We start from the raw sequence: 15609 nt of genomic DNA, 5'->3' as shown, positions 1-15609 counted from the left end.
CCTCACTTTTTGGTTTGTCTTGCAAGAGTACCAAAATTCCAGGAAAGCTCAGTATTTAAAAACAGGCAAACATTTTCTTTTCCCTAGTTGTCCTTTCTGGGAGCAAACACCACTTTGTGGTACAACTAATGGTCAACCATACTACAATACTGTGTGTAGCTTCTGTGTTGAGTAAACTCTTCAAATCTTGGTGTAGGGGATGAACTGGAAGGCACCCACAACAAAACTTTTTAAAAAACAGCATTAGAACGCATGATATTTACTTGGAAAACAAAGAGGAGCAAGTATGTACAACCCAAACTTTCTATCATTAAGCATGGTTAGGCTTAAGCATAAGTGCTTATACAATACATACTTGCATAACCTAAAGTAATACAAATATCTGTGGCCAAGGAAGAAAAAAGTACTTCTTTCTTGACAGAAGCTTTGACTTCATCCTTTTGAGTCTCATACTGTGATGTGGAGATTTCCTTTCATTTGTACACACAAATTGCCTCCCTTTTCCCTCATTTACCAGCTCAAATGCGTACTGGTCTCCGCGGATAATGTTTGATGTGCAGAATGGTTCGGTATATAATTTCAAAGCATTCAATATGTAAGACAAATGTTCCATATCCTGTCTCATCTGAAATTTACAGGCACTTGGAATGATTGAGAATCTTCACCATTTTTAGGCATTTAGTTTGAACTCACAAGGGGCAAGCAGTCTGTCAAGCCCTACCCCCGCCCCCGGTTACACTGCATTGGCTGCAGAGTGTGCCTGGCTAATGTATGAGTGTCATTAATCTGAAAGGGGCTGCTTTACTCACATATTGAGGATGGGAAACCCGATTGATGAGAGTTCCCATCCCTATACACACGGAAACTGCTTAACACCAATTGCACATTAGCTGGGGCTCACCCAGTTCGCTACCGCTTGTTCTTTTGCATGTTAAATGTGAATTCCTGAAGAGGAGTCATACTGCAAACTTATGAATTCTGGAAGAGTAGTGCTGTTAAGCCTGTTGCAACAGGTAATCTCATATCACTATAAATTTAAGATGCTAAGCAACTTCGTTTCCCAAAAGCGATAATGTTAGGATTCCTATTTCCTAAAGTTTCTTTTTCATCCAAGTGCTCTCCTTTTGTGTGGTACTTAAAAAGCATGCATTGGGTTTATTTGTTCACATCACTAATCAATTTACATGCCCTTGTCCTCTGATATTTCTCCACTTTTATTTTAGATAGATAGGAAGGATTTTTAAATCCTGCCACTTTTGAACCTAAGATGCATTACTAATGGTTTCACAATCATATCATGTCATCTAAATATTATTTCAGGTGTAATTTGCATGGGAGTTGAATGTATCTGTTTAGGTGTCCTGACACCAGAACTACTTGGGATCCATGTGGATGCATGCATTTGTCACAGGAAGAGATTCATTACTACAAAATACTGTGCATTTTATAGTAATCTGGTGGAGCTCATTGTGTATCGGTTTTACATCTATGTTAACGGAAGTTAAAACTAACTCTTACTGGGGGGAAATTAAGGGTGGATCTAGACACAGGTTAAAAACGCTATAAACAAGTCAGAAATTAAATTGTTACAACAAAAGGGGGGGAAACATATAACAATCCATATAAATTCCTTTTTGCTCTCTGGCGTTATCTGGTGTTGGATGTTTATAATGTATTCAAAACATATTATTGTGACGAATGTAGCTGAGTCGTAAGCCATGTAAGGTGGGAAAGCCCGGGAGGGGGATGACAGTTGATGAGATTTTTCTCTAAGCTATATTCCTGTTCAGATGTTTATTATGCAAGTGGAGTACAGCAGGTATACACATATTAAGCCAACTACATCACATCACCATGACAGGCCATCTACATTGTAGGGCAGGGCAGGCTTCCTCAACCTCGGCCCTCCAGATGTTTTGAGGCTACAGTTCCCATCATCCCTGACCACTGGTCCTGCTAGCTAGGGATCATGGGAGTTGTAGGCCAAAAACATCTGGAGGGCCGAGGTTGAGGAAGCCTGTTGTAGGGTGAAAGTTTGTAGTGGGAGCTGATGATCCTCAGGCAGCTCCTGTGATTTACAACCTAGATACTAAATCAAGTGGGAAATTTGCACGATTGCATAAATTCAGCCTCAACATGTGGAGTACTATGGGACTTTCAGGAATGGTATGGAGGAATAGAATTATTTAGCACGTCCCCACTCACCTAGTGGAGAACAAGCAAGTTTAAATACCTGAACAGGGCTTCTGTTGTCTGGTGACTATGGAGACAATAGTCATGGTTGCTCAGCAATTTGCTTCTGATCACTTCCCTGTAAGGTGGTAGTTTATTTCTGAAAAGACAGGTTTGAACTGGCTAGTGTTCTCCCCAAGGTGAGCAGAGTTGTATCTAAAAACAACACCCCCTTTCTAGTTTTCATTATTTTGTCATCTTTAACTCATAATTATTTGCCAGCTTGCTCTCTGCTTGGACAGCTTTGGGGTAAAATGTTTCGATCAAAGTGTTTATCACTCTCTGACTCTTGTACTGAAACATTCTATACTTGGTATAGTCAGATTGTCTTTGTTTTGTTTTTTAGATCCTTAGTCTTCAGGTTTAAAAGAACAATCTGTCATAAAGATCATTGGGAGAGATCAATTTTCTTAAATTCTTGTCTCAGTATGTTGAACAGCAGGAACAGCTCCCTTTGGCTAGAACGTTATAGATCCTAGCACTTTAAAAAAAAATACTCCTTTCTCAATTTGATTCTCTGAAGGTTGTTTGATACCAGGTCACAGTGGTATGCAGGAAACTCATACTTATTTTGAGGCCAATCCATAGGAAACTAAATGTAACACTGAAGCAGATTATTACCCTGTTGCCTAACCAACTAACCCCCCCCCCCCCAACCGTTGCACAGAAAAACTTCCAAAATAGAAAAATTAGCTTCAGTGCACCTTTCTGACAAACCTTGGAGGTATTGGTTTTGCAAAATAAAAAAATAAAAACCTGCTGGAAGAAACAACTGTGCTTCCTTCCCGTTTTTGGTGATAGGTGGCAGTCTGGAGTGGAGAGAAATTAACTGTGGCCACTCCTTTGTTTTCTTGCCCCCTCTGCTTGACTACAAGAAGTTTGGAGAAGCTAATGTACCAGTTTCTGGCTGTACTGCAGATTTTAGCACCTGCTGCAGAGTGCTGAAAATGTATTACTTCCTGACGACTTAGTTTAAAATAGCATGCATTCAGAAAAGGATGAAGGCTTTGTAGTGCCTGTACCCTACACCTTCTGGCTGATGGTCAGCATTCACCAGTCTCCACAGTCCTCACTGTTGTTACCCTGGTGCCGTTTTATCCTTCACAAAATGTATTAGTGGATTAGAGACGACCATTAGAGTGAGCTGTTGAGTGATGGTTTTCAGTTGCATATTTGCAGTCCATATATCATTGTAGTGTAAGCCTCGGAAGTGGAGCCTGTTACATTAGGTAACTATTTTTACACCGGCAGCTCTGTTTCAGAAAACGTGTAACTGCAATTTAGCCTGGGATGAAAGGTGAGGCAACATCTCTGTTGTTGGCTAGGACAGAGGGGGTCTTGTCTCTTAAGCCTTTTAATATGTAAACAGCTTAACTTGAAGGGTCCTTTGAACTACATTTAAAATAAAATAAAAAAGAAAATGAAAAAGGTATAGCTCAATTTACTTGATGAGTGTTCACCTCTGCTCATAAAGACACACCTTTTTACCCTGGCTTTTGACACTTGAGTCCTATGTTTTTAGATGTAACTTGATGTAAGCTGTTTTAAACTTTTTTACGCTGTGTTTAAATTGTTATAACCCACATTGGGAACTAAGGATGAAGGGTGGGTGATTGAGAATAATGTGCCTATTGTTTGTCTCACACACACAATTTGTTTGTTTGTGCATGTTTGTGTAATGCTTGGAAGAACCCGCTGGGATGAAAAGTAATGTTATGGGCAAGTAGAGGTTGCTGTGTGAGGAAGACTCACTAAATTAGATCAGAAATAGCCTGTGCTGATGTGCATTTCTTTGTATCTATTATAGAAGCATAGAGTTCATCTGAGAATCATCTATGTCCCAAATAGGGATCGAACCTGCAGCCTTAGCATTATCAGCACCACGCTCTAACCAACTGAACTATCCACTTGGATTAGGAAATAATAAAAGGATTAGGTTACATGATTTGTTGAACATGTCTGCTGTTACCACTTTCATATTCTGTTCCACAAACAGTTTAACATTTAAAATACTTCGCCTCAAAACAGTAAAGAAACGAAGCATTTTAAAATAGTCAACATATTTTACACTACCACCAATCAAAGTCTGAACACATTGGTTTAGCATGCATTGGTAACCTTCAATAAGGCCCAAGTCATGTGGTCATCCCTAGCATGTAGGATTTTTAAAAAATCAAACTACAGACATGGGTCTCTGATCCAGTTAGAGCGCAGCATGGGTGGAAAGGGCCTTTAACTCTTCTCCCCCACCCACCAAATGCGATCCTGTTTCAAATCAACAGACCCAGTTGTGTGACTTCAGAGAGCTCCCCAATCCATTTGATCCTCACAACCCTGCAAGGTGGTTGCTGGGTAGCTACTGATAGCTGCCTCCTTGCTCACATTCTAGGAGGTCCCATTAAATGTACTGAGCAATTCGGATTACAGTGGTACCTTGGGTTACATACGCTTCAGGTTACATACGCTTCAGGTTACAGAGTCTGCTAACCCAGAAATAGTGCTTCAGGTTAAGAACTTTGCTTCAGGATGAGAACAGAAATCGTTCTCTGGTGGCGGGAGGCCCCATTAGCTAAAGTGGTGCTTCAGGTTAAGAACAGTTTCAGGTTAAGTTCGGACCACCGGAACGAATTAAGTACTTACCCTGAGGTACCACTGTACACTTGGATCACTTTTGGTGTGGTGTCTCTCTCCCATTCCTTTTACACACAACCGTCCCTTTCACAAAACTATTACTGCTTCGGCAGAGGCACCCTGCATTGTAAGAGAGGCTGAATGTGGGAGCAGGGAGTTGATGCAGCTATTTTATTTTATTAATCCAAATAAGGTAAGTAGTGGTATTGATGAAAAACTGATAAAGATGTTTGAACCAAATCACTATGCTAAATGTGCCTGCATGTACAGGCTTTCACGTTCTATGGAAGTCTTTTCACACAGCCTTTAAAACTGTTCAAGCCATGGGTAAGCAAACTAAGGCCCAGAGGCCGGATCAGGCCCAATCGCCTTCTAAATCCGGCCCGTGGGCAGTCCGGGAATCAGCGTGTTTTTACATGAGTAGAATGTGTCCTTTTATTAAAAATGCATCTCTGGGTTATTTGTGGGGCCTGCCTGGTGTTTTTACATGAATAGAATGTGTCCTTTTATTAAAAATGCATCTCTGGGTTATTTGTGGGGCCTGCCTGGTGTTTTTACATGAATAGAATGTGCTTTTATTAAAAATGCATCTCTGGGTTATTTGTGGGGCATAAGAATTTGTTCATCCACACCCCCCCCCAATATAGTCCAGCCCCCCAGTGACGTAGCGTGGGTTGTCAGCACCTGGGGCAAGGCAAGTAATTTGCGCCCCCTAACCCGTGGATTTGCCCTAACCCCAGATGTTGTGCCCGGTGCGGCTGGCCCCCCCTGCACCCCCCACGCTACGCCACTGCAGCCCCCCAATAAGGTCTCAGGGACAGTGGACCAGCCCCCTGCTGAAAAAGTTTGCTGACCCCTGGTTTAAGCCTTTTGAGCTGTAAATGTTTACGTTTAACTGTATAACCAGCTTATAGTGTAGACTGCTATTCTCAGACACAGCCTTAGGTGGCAGTATTTCTTAACAGTCAGCACTTTAGCTGCTGCAGCAAGGAAGCGGGAAAGTACTTCTTCCTAGTGATGTGTTGGCAAACATCATTTGCCACTCCCCTAGGGAGCAGGTTAAAGGAGAGGGATAAGGGCTCTCCGAAGCACCCTGGGGTACATCCCAGTTACATTATACATGTGGTGCCTGTAATTGCCTTAACAAGAGTACATCAATGGAGATGAAATACAACTTTGAAACTGGTACTAGCTTCCTGAATGCAGAGGGAGCAGCACTGGCTAATCTACACTGAAAAGTCTGGTGTGTCTTAAGAACATGGGAAGCCATACCAAGTCAGTACACTGGTCCATGTAGCTTAATATTGTATGCATTAACCAGCAGTGGCTCTCCAGCGTTTAATGGGTTTTCTGGGATCCTTTTGCATGCCAAGTTTTAGATCTGCTGCAGGGTTTTTTATGCTGTTTTTAATGTATGTGTTATTTATTGTTGTGAGTTGCTTGGGTTACTTTTGTTTAATATGTTTATCCCTTCTTTAGAATAACTGAAATTCAAATGTCAGTGCTATGTTAGTTTGTGCTGTTTGATCTTAATCCAAGGACATTGCTGCAGAAAATTCAGGCAAAAGGGGTATTTTTTTGTTAGATGGAAGAAAGGAGAGGGATAGAAATAACAGTTGATTGTCCTTCGGAAGAAGAAGAATCAGGTCTTCTAAGTACTCCCCAGAAGGGTTTTCAGTTCTTCCAATAAGCTAACTCTGATTCCAGCACAACAGCCATTTAATGAGACACAGAATTTCTCAATTTTTCAAGAACAGGGACACCAACTTGCAGTTCGTCAAATATCCATGAACTTCTGTGTTTGTAAAATATGGAAGTTGCTTTGTGATTCTTCTTCTTCTGTCTGTTGTTTCTTTTAACCTGTCCTCCCAGTGACCTTGAAAGATTGACCCTTCAGTCTTATGCTTGAGTTAATAATGTGTCCTATCTTGTTGATAAGAACAATTTCTAGCCAACATATTGCGTTATTTTATCCCATAGTTCTCCAGCTGCCTTGATTATATCAATTATTTTGCCTATCTTGCTGTCTTCTCTTACAATTGTTGCTGGAAAATCCAGTACATGAAAAATGTTGATCTTTTATAGAAAACACCTGTATATGTGTGCCGTTCAGGTCACCGCACCTCAAAAAGGAAAATGCCAACTGGATGTCCATGTAATTAGCTTCAGGACACACAACCGAGCTTAAGTCATTGATTTTTTAATAAGCTTTTTGGGTGACTTCATTAGCAAAGGCGCTACCTAGCTTAATTTTTTCACATAACAGCACCTAATCTTCCTGTGCCATTTAACTTCATTTACCCCATCTCTGCACCACCTCTGCACTGTTAGATGAAATGCTTAGTTCACATTGTGATCTTATTCAGAATCCTTGTGCCCAAACACACAGAGTATTTCTTGGGCAGCGGGGCTGGCTCCAAAGAGGACTGGCTTGATTTTAAACACTTTCCACAGTTCTGGTTTTTTCCTCTTTTGCGAGATGTGTGAATGTGGTGGTAGTGGTGATGATGATGATGATGATGATGATGATGATGATAATAATAATAGTAACTTATTATTTCTACCCCACCCATCTGGCTGTGTTTCCCCAGCCACTCTGGGCGGCTTTCAACAGAACATTAAAAACAGAATAGAAATTCAAACATTAAAAACTTCCCTAAACAGGTATATAAAGCTTCTAGCTTTATATGATACGCATGAACAAAGCTGCTTTTCAGCAAACCATTGCTTGCATTTTGTAGCCTTGTATACTGCAGACTCTCAAGAGTCACCTAGTAGCACATGTGTTGGGTTCCTTGATAGTGTATACCAGCAATTTACAGTAACAAACCATATTTTGATCCACTCCAGGGGACCAGCAGCCCTGGAGCAACAGAGAGCCAAGGGCAGTTCAGCACACGAGAAAGAGCAGAGCAATACATAGTGGTAATAAGGAAGCAGATAGTTCTTGGCCACAACCCAAGTGACAGCTAAAGCATCTCACTGGCATGATTTACATCAAAGCAGTTTTGAATGGGTAGCAAGCTGAAAACAGGTCTTTGGGGTTTAAAGTGGGCCTGCAAGGCAAAAAACCCCAGACAGCTCAGTCAGTAGAGCAAGAGACTTAATCTTAAGGTTGTGGATTTGAGCCCCATGTTGGGCAAAAACATTCCTGCATTACAAGGGGTTGGGCTAGATGACCCTTGTGATCCCTTCCAATTGTACGATTCTTTTCAAACCAGTACAGTACCTGAATACCAGCTCAGTGCATACACATCCCCAGAGTTTTAAGTTGCAAACTATAAAAGGGCATGCAGTACTCAACCTGTAAATAAAACTCAGTACAGGCAAGCCCCTTATCAACCATTGTTATCTCTAGAAAGGCTGTGTCATATGGTACACATTTCCTACTTGGAAAGCACTTTGCAGGGAGGGAAAGCATCTACCATGACACATGCTGATTAACGGATGCAACGATAACGTATGTGCCTTTTTTAGGTTTGTAGTCACGTTGGACTGTGGTTGGCCCTGGCTTTCCCAAGCATGCGTTTACTGTGAGCATGCATACTGTCACTGAGGCATGTGGATGATTGGCACAGGTGATGATGCATCTGGAGGTTTTATTCTAAATCCTACGCAAGAAGCCTTCCAGCCCCTCGCAAGCTGCACAGAACAATAAGCCTTTTTAGTCCTGCAATTCAACAATTGATATCACTGTAGCAAGGGCAGTGGGGAAGTATGCATAGTCAACAACTAAAAAACGAAGCTGCTAATTATTTGGCTGCCTATATAGTGAGACCATTAGGAGGGAGCACAGCAGGGTGGCAAAATATAGGCTTTGGATTTACAAGGTCCTAGGGACGTGGGTGGCACTGTGGGTTAAACCAGAGAGCCTAGGACTAGCCAATCAGAAAGTCGGCGGTTCAAATCCCCGCGACGGGGTAAGCTCCCGTTGCTTGGTCCCTGCTCCTGCCCACCTAGCAGTTCGAAAGCATGTCAAGGTGCAGTTAGATAAATAGGTACCACTCCGGTGGGAAGGTAAACGGCGTTTCCGTGCGCTGCTCTGGTTCACCAGAAGCTGCTTAGTCATACTGGCCACATGACCCGGAAGCTGTACGCCGGCTCCCTGGGCCAATAAAGCGAGATGAGCGCCGCAACCCCAGAGTCGGTCACGACTGGACCTAATGGTCAGGGGTCCCTTTACCTTTACCTAGCTTCAATGCCTGCTATCGCTAGTTTAAAGGAAGAGATAGCAACTGGTTACAAGGAGCTGCTGGTAGTCAAACGGGATAGTAAGGATCTAGACCAGTAGTTTTCAACCAGTGTGCCATGACACACTGGGGTGCCTCGAATGATTGTCAGGGGTGCTGCAGGCAACACTGGCCTCTGCCCCCCTTTCTTTCCCTCTCTCTGATGCAGTCTTGTCTCTGCCTCCCAAAGGCTTGCGTAGCTGTTTGTTGCAGCAGGCCTGGCTACAAGCTCCCCAGGTGAGTGGTGCCTCTGGGGTTGGCCAGGGGGCGCTTCCCAGGCCCCTGTGGGACAGTGTGAGGAGGCACCTCTTTTGGGGGCAAGGGGGCAGCTCAGAGACCAGGGGCCACAGCTGCGACTGCCCAGAGGACTCCCAAGGGGAGGGGAAAGGAGTGGAGGAAACACTCCACAAAGCAGGGTGTTCAAAAAAGGGTGAGGCTGCCAGCTCTGCAGGCAAGGGGTGATGTGACTGGGCTCCTGAGTCCTACAGGGGTGCCTCAGAAAGAACATACAGTGGTACCTCGGGTTACATACGCTTCAGCTTACAGACTCCACTAACCCAGAAATAGTACCTCGGGTTAAGAACTTTGCTTCAGGATGAGAACAGAAATCGTGCTCTGGCGGCACGGCGGCAGCAGGAGGCCCCATTAGCTAAAGTGGTGCTTCAGGTTAAGAACAGTTTCAGGTTAAGAACGGACCTCTGGAACGAATTAAGGTACTTAACCCGAGGTACCGCTATAGTTGGGACGCGGGTGGAGCTGTGAGTTAAGCCAGAGCCTAGGACTTGCCGATCAGAAGGTTGGTGGTTCGAATCCCCGCGATGGGGTGAGCTCCCGTTGCTCAGTCCCTGCTCCTGCCCACCTAGCAGTTCAAAAGCATGTCAAAGTGCAGTTAGATAAATAGGTACCGCTCCGGCGGGAAGGTAAACGGCGTTTCCGTGCGCTGCTCTGGTTCACCAGAAGCGGCTTAGTCATACTGGCCACATGACCCGGAAGCTGTACGCCGGCTCCCTCGGCCAATAAAGCGAGATGAGCGCCGCAACCCCAGAGTCGGTCACGACTGGACCTAATGGTCAGGGGTCCCTTTACCTTTACCCGCTATAGTTGTGTCAAGGGAGCCATGGACTCAAAAAGGTTTAAAACCTCTGGTATAGACTGACAAATGATCTAACCAGCTTATTATAGGGAAAGGAAATTGGGGAAAGGAAATCAAATCGTACTGTGGCCAAAATACATTTGCAAAATTAATAGGTGTACTTAATTAAAAAGTGAGAGAATTGGAAATAAGGCTTAAGGAAAGCTTATGGTTCTGCGAATGATTGTTGTGTTTACATAAGAGTAAAAAGCTGTTGTGATTGGTCCACGTAGAGCCAATGAAAAGCAGTCCCAGAGAACCTAGTTTATGAACACACACAACATGAAATAAAGCAGAACAGTTAAGCAGCTGATTAGAGTAACCAGCTTAGATTCAGTCGTTTTGTAGCTTAGTAGGAAGGGATCTATCATACATAATTAAATAATTCTGGCATTTCCAGGGATAGTTAAAAAAGGTAAAGGTCCCCTGACAGTTAAGTCCAGTCGCAAACGACTCTGGGGTTGCATGCACAGAATATCAAATGTTTGCACAAAGGATGGGTACCAAATTGGGCTTGAAGATTTGGCCTTTCTTCACGCCCTAAAGGTGGGTCGGAATTATGCAGTGTGTGTGTTTGTGGAAGCTTCCACATCCAAGTCTGCTTGTTCATTTACTTGTTAAGACCATTTGTACCCAGTCCTTCCATTGCAGTACTGAGGGCAACTTACAAAAAATTAAAAGTTTTAACAGAAATTGATTCAAATAGAACAGCATTAAGACAGAGGCAATATTGCACAGATCAGTCCACAAAAACCCATCTGAAAATACTGTTGGTCTGGAGGAGAGACATCTGAGATGATAGGATCTCCATCCACTCTGCTGAGACACCAGCTCCATCAGGATCATCGCTTAACAGTCATCAAGAAGACGTTCCACTGGGCTTCAACAGAGGAAGAAACACAGCTGGAGGGTGTCCATTGGCTCAGCAGAGAGACCATTTGGCTCCTCTCTTCAATGGTTTCCATTCCTGGTCAGGAAGGCATATGAGGCCTCTCTGCCTTACCTGTTTCAGCAGCTCTGGGTTTGGTCATTGCCTGCATGGGAGCCTACCTAACAACCATATTTTCGTTGCCTTGGATTTCAGGATAGGTGGGATATAAATGGGGAAATAAAGCATCCAGCTGGCTGCTATAATTATTTTGTAAATAAGAACTAGTGCCTGAGTTTTTTCCTCTCTCCCAATCCTTGTTTTGTGATGTCTTTTAGATTGCAAGCCTGAGGGCAGGATCTGTCACTGTCATTTCTAAACTGTTTTGGAGTCTCTTTTCAGCTGAAGACCAGGGTAAAATAACTTGGATATATACATATCTCAGCCTGGTGAGTAAAACCTTTGGAATAAAAAATGTTTTCAGTAGGTGGCGGACAGGAGAGATGGGGCCAAATTAACTCCATGGTAGGGAGAGCCCGTCTGGTGCAATTGCAAATCCCAAATCCATGATTTAGGTTTTATTAACACTATATCACATCCCATTAAAAGGCCCAATGATTTATAATAGTCCCTCTACAACCATTGAGCCCCAGAAGAGCCTCCCCTTCAGATCTGAATGAGCCAGTAAATTGAGATGCTAAGTACAAAATTAAGAATGTGACAAAACAATCAACAATGCTGAATATAAATCATGCATCCTCCATGTGCAGACTTTAAAACACTGCAGGGTGTGTAATCTGGAGGTTTGTATATGGGTGCAAGAGCCCTATGCCTCTAATCCACGTTCCTGCCATGATGTTAACATAACTCTTCTCCCATTACATTTGGCAGGCCTGGGATTGTCAATCAACTCCTATGCAGCAGAAACAATGTCAAAATTCAGATTTAAGCCCATCTGTTCACACAGGCTGTGAACACACCATACATTTACAGCACATTGTCTCCGTTCAAAGACTCCTGTAGTTCACAGGAAAGCTAAGATTCCCAGTACCCTTAAACTACAGTTCCCAATGCTCAGGGGAGTGCTTTAAATGTATGTATACACATATGTGCATACATGCTTATAGTCACCTCCAGAATTTAAGGTGCCATCTTTTGATGGGACCCTCTCACCATACCATGCCACTAACAGCTTTCGAAATTCCCTTTGATTTTAAAGTCTTGCAAGTCCGAAGTGCTCTTAGACACATGGAACTAGCAGGGCCAGTGCAAGACATTTTGCAGGCCACAACGAAGGACAAAACGTTGACCCTCCCCAATTCCACATACAGAAAGCTGGATTGGCATTTGAATAGGACTTCAATACTTGCTGCAGGTTAGCTCTCTCAAGGGTAGCTGGCTAATGTAAATGAAGCAGGACAGCACAGGTGGCATGCACAATTCTAGGAACATAAGAGTCCTGCGGAATTAAGCCGGTAGCCCATCAAGTTCAGCATCCTAATTTCACAGTAGCCGCTTGGATGTGCCTGTTGGATCTGTTCTCTGTTCTCCAAGGGGAATCTCTGGGGACTCAGGAGGAACAGCCACTAACTGCTGCACCCACCCACTCCCACCTGCCGCTTGATTTCTGCCATTCTCTTGGCATCAGTCCCATCTTTCTGTACCTCTCCCAGAAAGAACAACATGACAGGTAACCCTGATGCACAATCCTAAACCAAATTTTATAAGCAGCAGGCTGCCCAAATAATGGACCTAGTGTCCATGCACCAGACATCAATCCAAGTGAGGCTGTGGGGCTCGGCCTCAAAGTGGCACCTGTTATACCCAGACCAGCTGTTGTGGGTCATGTTTGCGCGTTGCGCATTGCGAGGATGCTTTTTGCACAGGTGCAAAAACAGGACTGACCATCCCAGGCTTTCAAGGGTGAAAACGCAGTGCACAAAGGAGACAGGCTTGGGGTAAGCTACTCTGTACGTCTGGTTGCATGAGGGAGCCCTGGAGGGGGAGCCATCACTGCCTTTTCTTCGGAGACGGTCACATCCGCACCTTATATTCAGAGCAAATGTTAATTCATGTGGCTTCCCGCAACGAATCCTGGGAAGCTCTGAAGGGTAAACTACAGTTCCCAGAATTCTTGCAGGGTGCGTGCGCTTTACATGTACGGTGTGGATCAGACCCCAGAAAGATGAATATATAACTACTGCTTGAGCTCATGGTTTCACTTGCCTGGGTTGTTGTTATAAAAGGGCTGATGCAAAAATGTGTCCCACATCATTTACACAAGCTCCTGACCGAACCGTTTTTTTCAAATGTGGGCACAGAGCTCTACCTCTGAAGCAGTGAGACCTCTTGATCACCATTTATTTTCTCTCTCCCAACTCCCTTCCCTTAAGCCCAGTCCTGGCTGCTGAAGCTTGATTGGGGGAGGGATGCAGGAAGAGCCTGGTCTGATGGAGAAGGACATTTGGCAGCTGTGTGGGGGATGGGAGGGCTAAGACAGCTGGGAGAAGGGTGGGGGAAGGGCAGATGGTATATCTGCATCCCCAGAGAGCCAGGCTTGCATATCTCCGAAGGTCTCCCCTCCCCACGGTGTATTATTATAAGGCTGCTCTTAGGTTACGAGGGTTAACATTCTCATCTCATCTCAAGAATAGTTTCTTCAAGCTGAAGTTCCATGGGATTAGTTTTATGGCGCATATATACATACACGCTGGGTTTGAAATTAGTTAACTACAAACACAGGTTTTTTGGGAGGGTCACTCATGAACAGTTAATTTCCAATTCCAACAACAGTTATGTACAGCACAGCTCACGGAAGGAACATCATTTTCTTCATAAGCAACACCTTCAAACCGACAATTCAGCCAGAAGAAGAACCCTTCAGAAACAAAGCATTAAAACAGCTGAAAATCTTACCCCTGCTTTTGGAAATTCAGTCTAGCTCAAGGCTCCACCAAAGGCTTCTCATGCTTTAAAGGCAACCTGTGCATCCAACAATTGTGTCATATTTTGGCTTTGCTGTTTCCATCCTTTCAATTGCTGGCAGAGTGATGATTTTCATATTGATCCATATATATATTTACCTGGTGCTATTCCCCAGTGTTTAAAGTGCTTCATATACATTTACTCAATGGTTCTGACAGTAACCTGAAAAGTAGGTCAAAATTATTATCTTCAAGGCACTGAATCTGAGACAATAGAGATTTCCTGATGCGACCAACTGACTTTCGTGGCTGCGATGAGATTTGAAATTGAGGCTGCATATGCATCACACATTTAAAGCACCTTCCCCAAGTGAAAAAAAGGATCCTGGGAACTCTAGTTCCCCTCCCCCAGGAGCTACAATCCCCAGCACCCTTAACACTCTACAGTTGCCAGGATTCTTGGACGGTGCAGATGTGTACTTTAAATGTATGGTCTATATGCAGCCTCAACATTTCTGGTTCACAATTCACACAGTTAACAGCACAATATAGGGTTACAGTCTTACACCAAGGTAAATATTCAGGATTGGCATGTAAATCCTCTTCACTGTAGGATTTGCACTGTTATGCTCCACAAGCTCTCTGAAAGATTTCAAATAAAACAGGTAAGTCATCAAAAAGATTACAGTACATCCATTTTTATTTTTATCTACTGTGGGTTATATATAGATATAGGTATTTATAGATATGGAATATATATATTAGGAAGTGAAAAGGTCCAAATTCAGTTACTTTCCAGCTCTTTTTCTGCTTATTTCAAAATTGTGAATATGAACACACTACCACTTGCATATTCTAGATCAATTTTTTTGTTTGGGAATACCCAAAGGACTCCTGTCCTTCTAAAGCCAACTTTTGCTACCATCCTTGGATTATCTCCTGGATTGGCCCTAAAACAGTTTAACCAGTTTTATAGGCTTGTAAATGTCATTAAGCATCTTGGATCTTAGCATCCACTGCAGATCTCAATTTAGCCTCTGTTCAGGGGTTGACCAAAGTAAATCTGGAACAGAAGGGGTTGTGGATTTTACACATAAGACATTACCGCCTGCAAATACTGTATAGCGTTTGTCTAATTGTAACAACATTAGCAACTTGCATCTTTCTCAAAGGAAGGTGAGCAGCACCCTGATTCCAATTATGTTACTTGAGTTCCATGAAATATACTGAGTCAATTAAGTCCACTAGATAGATAACCAACTTTAACTCTAGACCCAAATTGAAAAACATTCCCCATGGGTCCATTGTGTGTGGCCATAGACCAGGTACTGTATACAACCGCCCACTCCCCATTTTTAAAGTGGGAACAACAATGACCTACACCTACATCAAAGGGTTCTTCTGCAACAGAGATAGGAAAAGCACTTTATTTGTATCATGTCAAGTTACAAAACCTGTAAACCCGCATCTACAGTTACAAGAACAGTCCATATGTCCCTGGACTGGGGGTCTGAAATTCAGCCTACACAGACCAAAATTTCCACAATGCATATTTAGGATGGCATTATTTCACACACTTGCCCTAGCAGTGAT

Source organism: Podarcis muralis, chromosome 12, assembly GCF_964188315.1.
Source record: "Podarcis muralis chromosome 12, rPodMur119.hap1.1, whole genome shotgun sequence".
NCBI classification, from domain to species: Eukaryota; Metazoa; Chordata; class Lepidosauria; order Squamata; family Lacertidae; genus Podarcis; species Podarcis muralis.
Note: the sequence above shows the minus strand (reverse complement) of the source record.